We start from the raw sequence: 19,238 nt of genomic DNA on the forward strand, positions 1-19,238 counted from the left end.
TGGACCACAATTCAGGCTCCTGAGTCCCATGTTTATTTGCAGCTCTTTTATACCTACTACAGGTTTTGTGTAAAAAATATGCTCCATTTTTACCTTGAGCAACCACAGCTTACAGTCACTGGAGGAAAAAATTTGCTTCACTAGAAGCACAAGGAAGTACAAAGCTAAAGAGGTTAACAAGTAAATAGTTCATCCTTTTTTTTTTTTTCTCTTTTTAACTCAGTGGCATGAATGCTCAAGACTCTTATAAATACCAAGTAAGATTTCACAAGCTGGCACGCTTGAGTTTTTAACAGAGGAACGTTTTGAGGTGCAAGGCAAATACTCTGTGTTAAGGTAAAAGGAAATAAAAAAGTTGACCATAACCTGAGGCCTTGGCTCCTGCCAAGTGCCTGTTGTTATGAAAGCAAGGTGCTCCACACGATCTAATCATAGCACTAAACCTTGTTACAAGCCCTTTTACAGCTCCAATATCTGGGTTACATGGAAACACGCTGGAGAGCCTCCTTGTACTATGAAATAAATGTCATTCTGACTGGCATCCTCTCTTCCAGCGAGTAATTTCCCTCTGCTGATAAATCGATACAGCAAAAACAAATGAGAGTGCACAATGGGCACATTGAGGATTACATTTTTATTCATTTCAGAGCCCCTGCAGCAGAGTTTTTTTTAAACACAATAGCAGAAAATGATGCACTCGAGCTGGGGGTAAGGGGGGAGGAAAGCATACCTTGCAGAGGAAGAGAGAAGGAAAAGAGCAAGAAAGGAAGAGAGAGTAAAAAGGGGAGGAAGAAAAATAACGTCAGAATTTAGAATACAAGTCTACATTTCCAAGCCTCAGGTTTGGGGTGGGTGTGTGTTCAGCGAGTATTTAGTTTGGTTTATTTCTAAGTTCTTGTTCTTTGTTACAGCAACAATATTTTACCTTTTTTCCCCCTTTCCTTCCTTTTTAGATTTTAATTTTAACTATTCCATTCTTTGCTCCAAGGAACTCTTCTTACCCCTTCCATCTCAACTGCTGTACTAATACATACAGGACACCACCAGTACTGCCCACATCTATAGTAACTCATACCAAAATGGTTATGTCAGAAGGCATACATTTGGTATAGTTGAGGTGTAACTGTAGGAAAATGGACCAAACCAGAGAGACTTCGGGGTTTCGGCTCAGGGAACTGATCCACCATCCAGTGAGGTCAGGAGAGATATTTTCAGTGACCTGCAGCAGGTTCTGACCCAGCCTGGTCACATTCAATTATACACATTTTGGCCCCAAGTCTTTCGTAGTTATGAAGCAGAATTGAAAAGGGCTAAACTTCTTTTCTCCGTAGGGCATTGAAGCAAAGAAGGTGCAGCCATGGATTTACTGAAGTGCAAACCCAAAGGCAGGAGCCTAAGGTGTTGAGTAACTGGTTGGCCAGCACAGACGTAAAGAGAAACTCAAGGGCACAGCAGGACACCAGCAGTACTGGTCAAACTCCCAGGTTTTTGGCATTCACCCACTGCTGTTGAGAGGCCAGACCCCAATAGCTCCACAGACTGGAGACCACTGCATGTCTACAGAAGACCTGGAATCAATACAGCCGAGGGGGAGCTCAGGGAAAGACATCACACATTTTTACAGCATAACCCCGACTTGAACATGCCATGGGCAGGAAATCCGGGGATTCCAGGAAATCATGGTCCTACAGTCCTTGTTCCTAAGAGGGACTCCAGCAAATGCAAGCAGGGCTTCCATTTCATCCCTTTATGTCCACTAGGAACTGGACCAAAGTGGCAAAACATTGTACGTTTACAGCCGTGTGACTGCTGGTTTGTGGCCACTTTCAGTAGTGTCACAGCCCTGGTTTGAACCAACAACCTCAAGGTGAGAGGCTGTTGAATCTCATTACTAGTTCCCCATGCCTCATTAAATTTGCATTTATTTGGTTCTCCCTGTTAGTGGTTCCTACAATGACCAAGTAGAAATGACACAGAAATGCGCTTTTTTTCCCCTTCCTTTTCTACCCCCTCCCTTTTTTTTTTTTTTTAAGCCGAAAGGCCGTAACACAACAGCAACATAATGAAAAGTGAAATCCTTTTACAACCCTGGGAAGGCCAAGATGTGTGCCCAATAAATGTAAGCAGACATGATATTCTTTATAATCACAGCAAGATGAAGATGTGAACTGAATAAATGCTTTAAAAACATCACAGATTTTATTAGATGCAAAAGATTGAAGCGTTAGGCACCTTTTAGCTCAACTTTCATTTAATTTACTGCTTGCTGTACTGTAGTCTAAAGGGAGTGAAAAAATCCTCTCTCTAATTTTTTTTTCCTTTTCATGAGCTGACCAAGGAGATGAAATCTGGGTACTTTAATTACCATTCAGAGCCAAAGGCCTGGCCTTTGATATGGAAATCCCACTTCAACTCCAGCTTGCTGCTGCCTTTCCCTGTCCCCTTCTCCTTCCAATCTCACAACATGAATTTTAAGTAGTCTTGTCAACACCTGACCGTGAAAGCTAACAGAAGCCTGTGCTGCTAAGTTGGTGCTGTTGATAATTTTTGTATTTTTTTTTTTTTTAATTTTAATTTTCCTTAGGAGAGAGAGAGTGGGATGGGGAAAGGCAGGTTAGAAATTGGACAAATCTAAGGAACTAGATCTTCTCCTTCCTTGTCCATGGCCTGGCCTGGCTCATGCAGCAGCTCACATGAAAGGGTAAAGAAAGGAGGAGTAGGCGGGGCAGGGGGGGAACGGATGAAAGCTGTCATGTACAGTTACCCTGTTATTGTCATCTGCCTGCTGCATGACTCCCAGCTTTGCTATAATTATTAATTGCACTTGTCAACTGTCATTAATTCCTCTTTAGCATCCCTGTCTTGGAGTAATTAGACAGAACAGCCTCACTGCACTCATTGTTTTGAGAGGCCCCTGAAAGAGCCCAAGGGGCCTGTGAAGAGACAACCATCATTAATACAATAGAGCACCTCAGCATTAACCCTTTCCAAGGTGTAGAAATCAGAAGCTGACAGCTCTCCTATCTTATGAGTTCCAGTCCTGTTTCCCTTTTCCTTATGAGGGTTCCCATCCAATGAGTCAAGAGCAGCTGGAGGCGTCAGGTGCTTCAGCCTGGGGCACCCCACTTGAGGGGCTGCTAGGAGGCCTAATTTTCTGAGGGCGGGGGCTCAGCACTCCCCAGCTCTATTGAAACATGATCTTCTGCCCGACTTTTAGATGAAGGCACAAAACACCAGACTTATAAAGTTACCATTGTCATCTTTACCTCTTTCACCAGAGTTTAGGGAGGTTGACCAAAAAGCAGTTGTGGGATGTCAGTGTCCTTTGATGCTCGTTTTCCCCCTTGCCTGAAGAAAGGGATCCAGAGCATTTTTTCTGACCATCACTGCTGAGATCTCCAAGCCCAGCTTCGCTACCTCTGTCCCCACAAGTGAGAACTTGAGAACTCCCCGCCCCCCCCTCCTGCCCCCCGGTAATCTTCCCATGCCCACATATGCACTCCCAAAATTCTGAATTCCCCAACCCAGACATCTCTATGCTGTTACAAAGGTATTAGTAATGACCACAATCTTCCTTACACTTGCCATTGATTCGGTGGCCACAGATACATGGCAGGGAGTGGACTCTACTCTCCCACAGCTGCAGTGCTACAAAGGATAGAACCTCAGGTATGTGGGAAAGGTACAGTAGGAAGGCCCAATTAGGAAGCTTACAAGGACAAAAGCAAACAAATGGGTTGATACTGTGTTTGTATCACCAGTCTTGGGAACGAAGCTGCACTTTCCATTGGTAATATCAAGTTGCTTCTGGGCAGGACATAAAAGGGAGGGGAGGAAAAGAAGTGTTCCTGCATTTAACTTTAATTTACTCTGGTGCCTGACTATATAAACGGTGATTGAAAAAAACCCAAACAAACAAGGAGGAACTAGAGCAACCTGCTGCTGCAACGAGCAAAATATCTCTGCAGTTAAACTCAGAGTTTTCTGCTTAGGTTTACCAAACTCTTTCTCTGCAGCTAATCCACTCTCTCTCCTCATCTTTTTAATTGTAATGCTGGAATTCAAGTTTTTGTAGAAAAAGAGAAGCCAGTAAGGCAGTAGCCAGACTTAATTTTACTGTTGCTTGGGAACACTCCAAGGAGCTCCTGGGCCACTGGACAGACCTCTCTGGGGCTAGGGAAGACCGTACTGCACAACTACTCCCTCAGTCCCACAGCTGGGAGTAGAGGGAGCACAGATATTTTTTTCCTCTAAAAATTCCAGGAGAGACTCTTATTCACCCTAGGCAAGCAATTCTGCCAAACCTGGTCACACCAAATAAGATCTTCAGCAACAGTATTCCTTGAATGATGTATTTTAAGTAAGACTACATATTCCTGGTTTAAAATCAGAACCTAGACTACGGAAAATGAAAAGGAACTTTCTTCAGTCTGTTAACTTAAGGGCAACAAGAGACCTTTGTGAAAAGGGGTTTTTTTCCCCATTAAATTTTGACTATCTTTTCAATGCTTACCCAACTGAGATCAAAGCCACAAATTAATGAAGCAAATATACTCTAAACCAGTGTTTCAAAGTCATAAAATGTTAAAGAACCTTATTCAGAGCTTCACCTTCTTTGGATCTGGCTTAGTAGCTTGTGACTTACTGAAATAACAGAGAGCTTTGTATAAAGCCATGTGGAATGTATTTATAGTACATATAGAACCAGAAAAGTATTTCATAAGCATAAGCATCAGATTTTTTGGCACTGTGCACCCTGCATCAGAAACAAGAATGTGGCCACAGATCTAATCAGCGAACACTTACTCACTTTTCTCTATTGTGGCTGCAGTCAACCACTGTAAAAATTAGAGTGATCTTTTCAAAACAGGGCCCAGTTCAGCTGCATGCTAAGTACCATCACTGATTATATTCTTCCTGCATTTTTTAAAGATGGATTTCAGTGTCCCACAAAACTGGCTCTGTCTTGTATAACAACAAGATTTGACAGCCAAATTTTATTGTTACCTTATTAGTAAGAAGCTCTGCTAAATCACCTTTAAATTGCACACAAGGCCAAATTTCTCTAAAGGTCAAAATGAATACAGCACATGCATATTATTACAGATTTCTGAATGGCCAGTGATACTAATTCCTCAAGTAAATAAACCAATTCTATTTTCCTTTGCTAATGCCAGATGTTTACTTCACCTTCTTACATGAGTATGCTCTTGGGACAGATGTAAACCAATCCTGATTGCTGGCAAGGAAGGCATCCTAGGATAAAGCTGGCTGAACTCAGTGATGATTTCAGGTTTTCAGTGTGATCTGCTGAGACATTTCTGTGATTCAGCCAGAAGCTCCGGCATTAGCTCCGGTTAATTCAAGAAGGTGAAAAACAATAGGTGGTTAACAGCCATTTCAGTATGAATTCACGTGCTTTCTGTGGTGAACTTCTGTCACCAGTGCATTTTGATGCACTGTTGGGAAGTTTTGCCAATTTAAAAGTACAAGTCAGCAAACAGCTCTTTATCAAATGGATTCAGCTGCAAATCCATGCATTCCTCTAATGCATAATGCCTGACCCCTGTACATTGGACATTCCCAAACCATCCCGAGCCCCTATTTTCTCCTCCCTCCCCTTTACAGGCCACACTAGCTGAAAAAGCAATTAACAAGAGCATAGAACATCCAACATGTGCACAACCCTAAAAACACACCAATATCATTACAGATAATAAATTCTGTTCCACAGTCTCTCCAATGAAGAGTGTTCAAGTGATGATTAACCAACAAGCCAAGTGTTCAGCTGCAATCTCAGCCCATTTTGAATAGCTTTTGCTCAAGGCACACTAAAGCAGAAGATTAAAAAGCCCCTCCCAAACGGATTAAAAACTCTTTTAAATGACCATCTTCCAGGTCATTATGGCAATAAGTAATATCTATATATACACATATATATTACATATAAGAAGAAAGAAAAAAAGCCCTCAGACAATCCTTCTCTAGAGGATTACTTCAACACTTTTGACTTCAGAGAGATTGGAACTGATTCTCCTAGGCAAGCAGCTTTAACCTAAATCAGAACTCACCTCTCCACCAATCAGAAAGACGCTTTTTCAGAAACTTATACTTCCTAATACTTATATGGGCCTTAATCCTCTTGGAAACAGTTTTAGGTCATTATTCCAGGAGTTATTAGGTTGGAAAACAGCTTCTAGGCAAATGATGCTATTCACAAACCTTTTACACCAGAAATAATGGTTGGATTATTTCTGCCTCAAAAGTAGTCTTGAGGTCTGATTTCTGATTTTCTTTATATCTGATGCTCCTGAGGACAAAAAAACAAAACAAAACAAAAAAACAACAACAAAAACAAAGAAACCTAAACAAAACAAAAAACCCCACAACTACTTGCTGTTAAATAATAATAATAATAATAATAATAATAATGGAAATTTTAAATATGTAGAAGTAATTTTATAAGGATTATAATAGCAGCAATGAGAGAAAGTTTGGATTTTAAGTAGAAGCAAAAAATAAAGGTTTTTATTCTGGCTTCCAATGCTCTTGTAATGTTTCCAAAGCCACCCGAAGGAGACGGTGTTTCCCCAAAATGCCAGTGTCAAAGGGCTTTCACAGATCTTTATTTTTTTTCCTCATGTCTTCTAAACTATTATTCTTTTTTTCACATGCACTGGTGTCTCCCAGCATGATAGAAAAATAATTAAGTATATTATATTCTGCTCCTTGGACAGCACTTGAGGGAAGGGTGAGCAAACATCCATTGGTCTGGGACCATCCCTGTTTCCAGGACTTTAGAGAGCACTTGCGATTTCCACCCAGCCTTATGCTTTGCTTTCAGCTGCCAGTGCTCTGCAGAGTAGCTGACCACAGACTCACCAGGCAGCTGAGCTCACAGAACTGGCATCAGGTACACAAAATACTCCTGTATTTGAAAACACAGGATTATCAATTCCATTCCGTATTTTTTCTACCCTTGAGCACAGTAAGCAGATGGGAAATGAGGAGTTTAGTACCTCTCACCCCAGATAGTTTCCTCCTTGTCTTTAAAAAAAGTAAGTTATCATTATGTTTCATATGAATTTTCAGTAAGAAGAGAATCCAGCCCCAATGCTGTTTTATTTCCAAAAGGCTCTCCTGAGCAGTTGGCTACTTCTCCATTTTATAGTGAAAGTCAAAAAAACACCAAAAAACTAGCACCCCCCCAAATACACACTGACAACAAGTCCAAAGCATATCAATTCATCTGTGCTATACTGCAAACTTGGCTTTCTTCAAGCAGATCAAATACTGTAATTTCAATGGCAATTTTTGCCCAAGTAAGAACTTCAGGATTTACCCCATAACTTTTACATATAGCTGTATATGCAGGTAAAGTACCCATAATCTTCCATTTCTCAAAGAAAATAATTGAACTATTAATTTAAAACCCTGCCTGTTGTAAACTGGTTGTTAGTAAATTTTCACCCATTAATGCTTACTGCAAAGATGAATTTCTATTCTTTGCAGAAAAAGGGGATCATAGTGGAAGATAAGATTCCAACAGCACAAAAAGAGCAGCAGCATCTCTGACTAAATTCTTCACCAAAGAATTCTTCACTGATATCACTTGGCCAAAGGATTCTCTGGCGTCACTTTCTGAAGTGTATTAAAAATGTATTAATTTGCCTATATAACAACTTTATCATCATTGCTCAGGAAAAATCCCAAAACCTACAAGAAAGGCCTTCTGAGGTTAACAAAAGCTAAAGAGACATAAGATAATTTAAAAAAAAAAGAAAAGAAAAAGAATTGTTGCATTTGTTCTCCTTAGTTATATTAGGAATAAAAAACAAAACTAATGTAATAATGTATCCCAGCAGTTCAAATCTTCTAATTTATGTAGAATGGATTATTACTTAGACAATCTGACCCTGGGCAAAACTTCCTCAGTTGAGAAGATTTACAATCTAATTATGCAGGAAGTTCTGCTGAGACAGTTTGGGTGCAATGGTCTTCTATTACATTAGCTTAGCTAAAATTGCTGCTTCTTCACTTGCTTGCTCTTCCAAGTACTCACATGAAAACAGAAAATCCTTCCTTCGTGTTCTTTATTTCCCTTCAGTCTCTCTCACCATTACTGTGTGCACAGGCACTTGTTCTCAACTGCAAATAGCAGCGATGGGCGGAGGTTGTTAAGACCCAACTACAAGTTGCCTTTCAGGCTTTTGCTTTGGCCCCTGTTTAGTGAAGTGACTTTAAACAGGACCATCAAAGTGCTTTTCATAATTTTTACAATGATACTTGCTGGGTTGTTTCTCCCCTCCCCTATTGCAAATGCCCCTGAAAAAAAGCCTGGAGCTGAAATCTGTGCCTGTATACTTGCTTCTTCATCCTGCATGCACAAAACTAGTTTATTTTTGTAGGGTGGCTCAGAGATGTTTTGCTGCTGTCTCAGACACCTGAATATTTTTAGCAATCTATATCATTAGATTAAAAAAAAAAAGTTCCTCAACACATACAAAAATAGTGAGAGCTTTGTAAGTCTGCAGAGGAAATGATGGGAAATTTGGGTCTAACATAATTCAAAGTATCTTTTTTCCTGTAGATATATTACAGTGTATCAATACAGCTGAATATACAGATATGTCCTGTACCAACATAGATGGAGAAATCAGTGCCTTTTTTTCTTTATAGTAAGTGTTTTGATTTCAAAAGGTCAACGGATCATATCACAGCCTTTGATCTTGATAATTACCATGTGTAGTAATGCACATTTTTATCTACAGGTGGCAGACCTTTTAAAATCAGCTTCAAATTCATTAGACAATTTTGTTGATAGCACCACCCACATTAAAAAGTAAGAATCTGCAGCATAAAGTTCCAATTAATGCTGTTCAACTTAGAGGGCAGATCTGTCAACAAAGTGGCTCAATTCTCAAAGGCTAGTGACCTTTCTCAGAATTAAGGCCTTAAGAAATAAAAATAATTTTAAGAAAAATTAGTTGCTCAGTATATAGGAAGCTTTTATTATTTAAAAATCATTCAGCAACTCAGCAAAAATTCCTTTTTTTTTTTTTTTCTCTGTAAAATAGAAGTTTCACTTCCTTGATTATTAAGCACTGCCTGGCAAATTAGTGATTTCTTCTTTGATAAGCTTATTTAGAAGAGGAAAAGATGAGAATGTCACAACTGACTTCTGGCATTTAGAAAGATATAAGTGAATCGTACAACTTCTCCATATCTGAATCAATCATGTTAAAATACCATGACTTAGACTGTCATCTCAGATGCGTGTCTAAGGCCTCACCACGAAGCAGAAAAGCATTGATTTACACCATAATATTATCAATCATTCACATAATCCTGCATTCAAATTTAATTAGAAATTTTTTTTTCTGAAAAAGAACAGTGGAATAACCCTCTGCATGTGGACAAAATCATACTGAAATCAAGAAGGCTGTCTCTGGGTTTTATCTTAGTCAGCCCTAAAATCTCAGTTACACAGCTCTGGCTCTTGATCACCTTCCACACCTTCTCCTCATTTCCACCCAGGAAAACTGGATGTAAGTGTTACCTGTCACCATGGCTGCATTTCTAACCCTGATGTTTTAGCAATTGCCACTCATGATACAAGAAGTGTGAGAGCAACCTGGTCAAACATAGGTGACACCTAACCCCATGACAAACTCATCAGACTCAAGAGCGCCCACCTCAACTCTAGCTCCTGAAGTCCACAATAACAAGGATAAAAAAAGGCTACCAAAAGGAAGTGCTTGTCTTTGAAACCTTAATTCTGCAAACATTCACTATTCATGGAAGTCAGATTAAGCACAAAAACTACCACAGGATTGTTGCCTTTTCAGCCCCTAAAATCAAGGGCCAAACAAGGTTAGGTGATAAAATGCGGTTACTGTTTTTAATGAAGGGTCCCTCCAGATGCCCAAACCGCCGAAATATATGATGAAAATGCATCGAAAATGCACACGTGACATAGGGCAAGTATAGTTTTATAACTTTAGCAAATTAGCATAATTGACAAGAATCTTCAATTAGACAGGTCATGAAGTAATTCCCTCTCTTGGTCCAATCCCTTCTGAAGCCCCCCTCCTTGCTGGTTGTTGATGTCTATTACATGAGAAAGTGGCTTGGGAAGGTGTCTTGTCCTTGATTCCCCTTAGAAGCAGATTAGAACAGGCTGTCAGGAATTTGTTTGTCTAATAGGAAAAGTACTGAAGTTGGGAAACTATATAACCATATAAAAACAGTCTGCCGAGCTACAAATATATATGAAGAATATATAAAAGCAAAACCCATTTTGGCATCAGGATCAAGAAAGACACAGTAACTGGTGGGATTATCTGCATCTGAGTCTCCTGCCAGGCCGGCAACATTTAACCAGATTGTTCCCCATCTAGTCTCCCTATTACAAGAAACATCGTATTTGTAAAAATTTAGCACTTGGGATATAGATATTTACACAGCAACACTACTATAATATTGCACATATAGCCACAAAACCAAAAAAAAAGCCTCAAAACCTAAACAAACCCCAAAACAAACAAAACAACAATCCAAACCCAAAAACTTTCAATAGTTATCTTATTGAATGTTTTGAATAGCTTGAAATACAACTGCAAGGCAGTTTGAGTAAGTAATAGAAAGTATAGACAAAATATTTACACTGAGAATACACACACTGGAGAATGCTTATTTACTTGCTGACATGCCCACTCTTCCCCCTCCTCCCCAGTCCAAGAGTGGGTGAGAAAAACTGAGTACATGAATGTCTTTTGTGGTAACCTGGTAATCTTCTCCTTTTTCTCCACAAGCTCTTCCTTCATACCACACTCTTCCTTATTGCCAGGCCCCCAGAGTAATTGCAGTATGTCTTTATATGGCTTTGTTTTCCTACCCGATGCAGAGGAGTTGGGGTTATTTTCAATCTTCGAAAGCTTGTAAACAGGATCAAACAGGAACCCGGTCATCAGCAAGAGAAAGGCTAGAAAAATAAAAGCAAACGCATATCAACAATTTTATTTTAAAAAGAAAATACACCCAAAACATGAAACAAAAGCCTGGGCTCTGCTAGACATCCCCCTCCCCATTCCTTTTTATTTAGCTCATGAACTCTTTTTTGCAGAACAGAGGCTGGTTTAAATTAATGTGTGACCCAATATATATCACGTGGAAAAGCTGCCATAGAAATATGTAATAGCAAAAAAAAAAGAAAACGTAGACATTATTAGAACTAAAGAAGCACCTCTTATAATGATAAATCAATACAAAAATTGAACTAGGGGAAAGATATGACTACATATTCCTGTTTCTCTAGATTGTTTAAACAGCTCACCTACACTCAGTGCTTTTGTATCCCCAACCAAACATGCTTGCACAATTAGCAGTGCAAGTACAGCGCTGGGAGCAAGAAGTCCTCTGCATTTGCTTTTGCTTCCAGCTGACACCCTGTGAGTAGGAGGGTTACTCACACATTTACTCCATGACTTAGACACTGTCCTGAGGTTCTTGAGTTGCACCTGATCTTCCTGCATGGGTGGCATCTCCCCCAAGAACAACACAGCCCAGAACTTCAGTGACTCACATTCACAAGTGAAGTCAGTGTGACTTCCCAAACCCCACCTGGACCTCCACAGTTCAGGAGCATGAGGCACCTCAGATCTCTCTGGGCACCTACTGCAGTTGTGGCTGCTGCTGTGTAACCCCAAGCCTTCAGCAGAGAGGGGAGAAATGCATTGTGGCACAAGGTGTGCAAGTGTAGGATGCGTAACATAGGAATAAGCATAAGCAAGTCTGAGCCCATACTTGTGACATGACACCCTGTGCTCACACAGGCCAAAGTTCATCTCAGATATGAAGTGGTTGTCCTCCCAGTCAGGTTTGGCATCCCTAAATTGTATTACAGTGTATTATTATCAATCTAGTCTAACCAAAACAAATAATTTGTGGTAGGAAATATATGTACAAATATAAATAGGAATTTCTTTTATTTTTCAGCTACAAAACACAGACACAACCAAATTCTGAAATCAAAATCCTCAATATATAAAACCAGGCACTTTTTCCTACTGTTTTAACTTAAGAGAATTACTTTTCCAGCCCTACAGCTCAGAGACCCCCAGGAAAAGCTGCAGCGTACAAGACACCACCAGGAGCAGGTTGTTGCATGAAGGTTCAAAAGGCAACCATTCCTGGTTCCCTACTGAGCTCTGCATGCAGGCAAACATTGTGAAGACGAAACCTCAATTTCCTATATTATTTTTGAGCAATCAGATGAACAAACAGTAATGTGTCCTGTATATATTTTGTATAGAGATTTCCTCAGCCATGAATTTCTGCTCTTAGAAAGATGAGTATCTCTGTGGGCTTTTCAAATCTGTGCTGAAGAAGGAAGGGGGAAAGTCATTCCTCATTGAAGGTAAGTTATCAAAATTTACTTGTACAAAGATAGGTCAAGTTTTGCAAGACCTGTTAGACTGCCTGTTTACCATCATCACAAAGAACCAAAATATATCAATTGCTTGAGTCTTATTATTTGGTTATCAAATTAAATTCATTAACTAAATAACATCATATAAAATTAGTCCTTTATCTTCCTTCCCTAACTCACACATTATGAATACAGCAGACATGGACCACAAGCTGAGAAAAGAACAAGCCCCACTCAATTCACTCCTAATTAAGATGAAATCCCAGGACAAAAAAGGCAGGTAACAGGACAATCAGAACAATAACATTTGTTTACAGAATATTCCCTATTATGTTTTTGCCTTTCCCAACAACCTGGAACCAAGTGCTATCCCTGAACTCTTCGTATCAGCAGAACACCAGGAAAAAGTAATACTCATTTTGCTCATTCTTTTATTTGCTGCTGCCAACTTTGACCAGTGATACTTGCTCATCCTTGTCTCTGATATCTCCTCCCTTAACAAACTCTTTACAAAACTTGCCATTTTCTATGACCATAGATATTTCTAGGTTTTTGAAGAGCCTTTGCTTTCTAATTTCTCTGTACTTAGCAGTTATCTTCCACAACCAGGCCTGGGCAGGCACAGGTAGAAAAAAAATAACGGTAACATTAACAACAACAACAACCATCACCACCTGAATTTGAATCTTAGTTGTATTTGGGTTAGTTTACAACACTGAGACCCCCATTTTATTCCCATACAGACTTAAGCATTTTCTTCTTGTTAATTTTATCTACATACAACTTTCTAGCTGGTGTCAAGCAACTTCAAAAGAGTTGTTTTATGACTGTTAGAAAAGACAAAGCAAAACTCAGGCAACAACTGCCGACAAGCTTTGATGGGAGTAAGAAGATTTTTTTTTTTCAGGAGCAGAGCTGGAAATATCTGTATGGAAAAAGACCCTTTGAAAAAAATCAGATTTACTTGGATTAAGCAAACTTTAGTTAATTAGTTGAAGTAAAAATAAAAATGTGTTTTTAAAGATAAAAACCCACCTAATTCAACTGTTCATTAACAATGCAATGAAGCAATCACCAAACATTAACAGAGACTTCTGAAACTGTGGTTCTTGGCTACAGTCTTGAGTGGAGAAACAGAACCAGTAAAAAAAGGCCCTGTTGCCATGTGAAGTAACCTAGATCCTACTGTGCAATTAAATTCACTTTCATATTTACTGTAGTTTCCATAGGATGGACCTAAGAAAAAATCTACTTTTAAACTACTTCTTTGACTTTCTCTCTATTTCCATAACTAATCCTACAATATTTTTGTTTCTACAGCAACATGGTTGGGAATCATTATTTAGGAGGATGGTGAGTGCACTATTCCAGAAGCAGGCAGCAGCTCTATGTACAGAAATTAAACTAACCCTTTCCAAAAAATCCTAATAAGAGAAAATTTTAGGTATAAAAATCTTGAACTGTAGCACACACCCTTCCAAAGACTTTTACAACATTAGAAAAAGAAATACAAATATACTGTATAATATCACCTAGAGTGTTACGTATTGTATTATATTTGACTAAAGTATTTTTATTTAAATGTTGTCTAAATTTTAATAGTGGTGAAATCAGAGCAACAGCCTTGAGAAGACCAAAGTTCTGCCTCTGACCACAAGCTCCCCACAATCATCTCCAGGCAGCCCTGCGTCAAAAAGCTTTCACTATCTGCAAGTTCCATTATCCTGTTCAAGCTTTGCCTCTTTACTGAGGCCACCAGGAAGATGACACACAGTGACAAACTTTGTGGTGACTTTTCTGTGATGATGACAACATTAGCTTGGAATATATTTTTGGGAAGCAAACAGAGCAAAGCCCCAAAATTATTCTAGCAATTATGTGCTGGATATTTCTCAGTGATAAAAAAAAAAATTAAAAATCAAACCCCCAGCCCACCACACAGTTTGTACAAAAAATGCAACCTTTTACAGCAACTGTGACTCACAGCTCTCCACATTTCACCTGGTGGTTAAAACTACATTCAGTTATGCACTGTAGAGAATGAAAGAAACAGAGGAACATGAGGTTTTGTGCATACACTTTCATTTTCACAACAACTCCTCGAGGCTTACAGCTGTTAGTTTTTAACTCTTCAAGTCTTAAATCTGCCTATTGAAAGTTGAGCTGAATTAGTCAAGTGGTATAAAGAAAACTGTGTTGCTGCATCTCCTGCAGGGGAGATCTTCAGTATCTAGCAAATCCTTCTTCACCCTTAAAAAATGGAATGCATACAATAAAAAAGCATAAATGCTTTTGAAAACCTATTGTCTTCAGAGAAGACCCTACCTCCTACTTTCAAACTCTGAGTTCTCATTTCACAAGCCAAAATCCAATCCACTTTATGGCCCTTCAGAACACTGTTTTTGACAACATGCACTAGGAAGAATCACAGGTTGGCTCTGGATGTTTTTTCTGACTCAAAGCAGTCAAAACTAGTCTAAACAGAGTGGGCTTGGGGGTTGGTTCAGGGTTGGGTTTGTTGTTGTTGTTTAGCTGTTTTTCAAATCAGTTTTCTGCTAGAAAAATACCAGGTGGCTTGTGCAAGATTACCTCCTCAGTATCTACCTGTTAATATGACTGAGCTGCAAGAGAAAAATTAGGAGGGTTAGTAGGTTTTATTGGGTTTTTTGTGGTCTTGTTTTGTTTTCTTTTTCTTTTTTTCCTCTCTATTTTTTTTAAAATCTATTTGCCAACCAGAGTCATTTATCCCCTATTAGATAAAGTATAATAGACTATACCGAAAGGGTCACTGGCCTTCCATTTAATGATATTGCCGGCACCAATCTACATTTTCCCGACAGTGTCCCTCAACACAGAATAAATGGCTGATCTCTTCACAATAACAGCTGATTTCTCTTTATTAAGCTAAAAAGGTCACCATTTTCTACGGCTGGGCCGCCCTGCACTATTGATAATTTTATGCATAAACAAATGGCAAATTTGTGCCACATAAATATGCATTAGCAATTACTTTTTCCTCGGGCAACGCTCGCCGCATGCAAATGTGTCCCTCACAGGGCCTGGTGGCTTTTGTTTTAGCTCTTGAACAGCTAAACAAAAGAGCACAATAAACAGTTTAAAAATTGCCAATCAATAGGAAATGCAAATGCAAAGGTAAGTGGCAGGAAACTTGCCCAAACAAATAAAACTAAATCAAAAAAGCCAAACAGAAATCAAGCAAAGAAATACATAAATAAATGGAAAGGACTCTCTCTTTTCTCCCCACACTCTATCTACAACTCTGTTTTATTTCTTTCTGATAGACACATGGCTGAGGTACTCTTTGTGCTGCAACAGTGGAATCGAAATGGAAGCACCTAAAATGGGTTGAGTATGTTTTAAGCTGGACCCACACTGGCATCCAAAGGAGGCAAAAGAAGGATGTCTGCAGAAATTCACAGTGGATCCATGGCTTAGCTTTTTTGGCTGCACATTTCCATTAAAGATTTTTAAACAAATGCTACATTTGAAGGAATCACTGAAAAAAGCGTCAACATCTTCTGTAAATAGTGATTCGGGATTTTATTACTAGGGAAGTGCCCAGAAAATACCAAGTTATCTGTGGCTACATACAGATGTCTGTAGGAACTGCCTAATAAATGTTGTCACTTGAGAAGTTGAACTACGTGTAATTTCCTTTACCCCAGGGACAGAAAGCTTGATTTTCCCTTGTCTTATCCTTGGACTACTCAATTCTGACAGCAAGTCAAAGTTGTATATAAGGTGCAGGACAAGGGGAAAAATCAGACCCAGACACTAAATTGGTATGACCATAGAAAACTGACAGTTTTAGGAGAACTGATGACTGCTTTGAATTTTCCTCTTCAACAGAGGAGCTTTAGTGCTGCAGAGGACAGAGTGTGACACATACAGTGATTATTACTGTTCGTAGGCAGGCTACTACACGTGGGCAAAGAACCCAGCTCAGTAATGCAGGAACAACACATTGTGCACAAACATATGCTAAGGCTGCCTCAATGACCCAGCCAGAAACCTGCTTTCTTTCCACACAACTTCTGGGGCAGAAACTTTATTTTCATGACTAGGATTGGGAAATGGAAAGGCATGAGGGATAGCCAGCAGTGTAAACTGCACCTCAATCTACAAATGTTTATGAAGAAGTCAAACTTAAAACATGTAGGCTTACCTTCTGGTCTTAAAAAAACAAAAAACAAGCAAACAAACAAAAAAAACCACCAAAAAACCCTCAACAAATCAAACCTAAAATATAATTTAGTTCAACAGAAATTGAAGAGACTAATCACGTGCTTCAAGTGTTTCCTGTATAGGGGACATCATACAGCAGGTAACCCACGTACACAAATTTGTATGATGTTACTGTCCAAGGGTTATATTTTTAGCGAATGGGAATGTTCCTGTCAATGTAAGCATTCAGCAGCAATCCTACGTTTTTCCCACCCAATCAGCTGTCATGGAATGACAATTTCACAGAATTCATTTCCATGAATTATACTAAAAATCAACAAGCTGATAAATATAATTTTTTTGCCGGTTAATTCAGTTCATTTCTTGCCTTTCACTTTCCCTGATTTTGGCTTGGATGATTTTGTAACACCACTTTACAGTAGGACTTTTGATCCTGATAGAACCTGATAAAAGTGTTAAAGGCTATAGTGGCAGTGGTAATTTTTTTTAACTATTCTCTTCCTAAGAGAACTCTTACACATGGTCCAGTATAGGAGAAGCTGCATCAAGCACAGAACAAGATATGCCCTCACAAAGAGAAAGTCCTCAATTTAGGCTTTTAGCCAAGAGCACTCCCACACCAGTAACACATTTCAGCCACAAATCCACAACTTGCAATTTCTCTAAATGGTGATAAGATGATCAATTCAACATAGTACATATGTGAGATATATAGAAATGACCTCTTGCCCCCTTGCCATCAACCTTTCTTGGCTCTGCTTTTCCCTTATCATGCACCAAAAAAAAAAAAAGAAAAAATATATTGATAATAGCACCTTCTGCTTTGGGTAAGTCAAGGCTCATCCAACAAGTGCATACCCATTAAAGAGAGCATCCTCAGTTAAGACGCTCTGCCTTCTGCAACTGGCCTTGGAGCTGCTCCTTAAACGTGCCCATGCTGTCAAGGGGCATCTCATTGCAAATCCCAAAGACTTCAGAAATAACATCTTGCAGAAATTTGCATACCATTTTGTTAAGCTGAATGTGATTGAAAGACCCATGGTTATACACAAAGTTCTCCTAAGGTCATCAACAGAGTGAAAAAAGGCATGAGCAGGTATGCTAAAGCAAGATCAAATAAATTGTTTAAATGTCACTGCAAAGGTAGTTCTCACGAATGTCTCTGTGGCCAGTCTACTGCCATTAACATAGTTAGAAAGTCTGTAATAGGAAGAAAATTATTACTACATAAAATATTCCTACAAAGAGAGACTGCTGCAGAATTGAAATGAAAAGATGTAGCTCAATCTGTTAATGCCCATCCCACATGTGTGAATGTGATGAACAGTGCAGAATGAAATGACTGTTAAATCTCTGTTAACAAGGGTATTTTAAATAGTATGCACGGGTCCTTCTGTATTGGTACCATGTCTTAACAAAATTTGATAGGGTTATTCATGTTAATCCCCAAAACTAGCACTAGCACTATCAAAACAAGACCTCCACAGAACATACCAAGAGATGGCCATTTTCTACAACAGTGGGTGGAGTTGTTTTTGTGAGAAGGATGCATCTCAAGAGAGTGAGAGAGGAATAGAGAAGAAACTATTTTTGTCAAATTCAAGCTCTCTAGTTCTCTCTCCCAATGAGTTCAGCTTCTACTCTTCTTTTCTAGCCCCATTTTCAACAAAAGCTACTCTCACTAGTGGTTAAAAGAGGTTTTTTTCTTTAAAAAAAAGACAGAAATGAGCACTCACAACTAGAATCTTCATAAAAACATGCTTTTAATATCAGAGATTGCATTTTTTTTGCTTTGTTTACAGCTTTCCTGGAAATCATTAAAGTTAAAGCTTTCTGGCAAGAGTGAGTTTCTTTAAGAACTTTAATAATGCACAGAGTTGTCATAGATAATCTCTAAATACTTATTGTGTATATTTTTATATGGTTATACACTTGGACAAAAGATAACTAGATGACAATACAGATGCTGACACATCTGTGTGATAGGCTTTTAGAATTTAGCCAGGTACCAATTCTTTCCTTGATGCCATGTTATTAGATCATTACATGACTGCACACATGCACACACACACTCACACACACCTGAGGATACTCAAAAGCAACTAATTTCAAGCATTACAGATTAATCCTACCTCCTCCCCCCTCCCAGACTTAAGTATTAGCACTTCAAGATGTGTCCTACTAATGCAGCTACACCCCTCTTTGATTCTTTGATTCTTCATTCTTCTCCCTTCAGTTCATTGCTTTCAGTTGTTTTGAATTGGGAAACATCAAAAGCTGTCAGCAAGAATTTAGCACGGATTAGTATCAGAAAATTAGTGGGTTTTTTAATTAAAGAAAATGTGATGTTTTTGTTCTCCAAATCTCCTCCTTCCTCTTCTCTCTCCACCCCAAGAATAATCAAAATGTGCTTCTGCAATCAATCTTATCGTCTGAAAAGCAAGCTGGATTTCTTCTCTTTCCTTCACACTCACTACCGGTAATAACTCCATGATTAAGACTCAGCTGACAGTTCTCATGCCACTGAAGTTGAAAAAAATCCAGCTCACTCCTCCAGTAGCTGAATTGGTCCTGTAGGAAGGGGTGGGGGGAAGGAGTACGG

General features: G+C 39.0%; 1 protein-coding gene across 4 annotated transcripts in view; it reads right to left on the reverse strand.

Moving 5' to 3' along the window:
• SOX5 (SRY-box 5) overlaps positions 1-19,238 on the reverse strand; it is a 601,783-nt gene that overhangs the window by 456,940 nt on the left and 125,605 nt on the right. For all 4 annotated transcript variants that reach the window (XM_017736702.1, XM_017736703.1, XM_017736705.1 and 1 more), the window contains exon 2: positions 10,898-10,984. The gene's annotated coding sequence lies outside the window, so the exon portion shown is untranslated. The remainder of the gene's footprint in view (positions 1-10,897; positions 10,985-19,238) is intronic.

This window comes from Corvus brachyrhynchos, unplaced genomic scaffold, assembly GCF_000691975.1.
Source record: "Corvus brachyrhynchos isolate BGI_N302 unplaced genomic scaffold, ASM69197v1 scaffold246, whole genome shotgun sequence".
Taxonomy (NCBI): Eukaryota; Metazoa; Chordata; class Aves; order Passeriformes; family Corvidae; genus Corvus; species Corvus brachyrhynchos.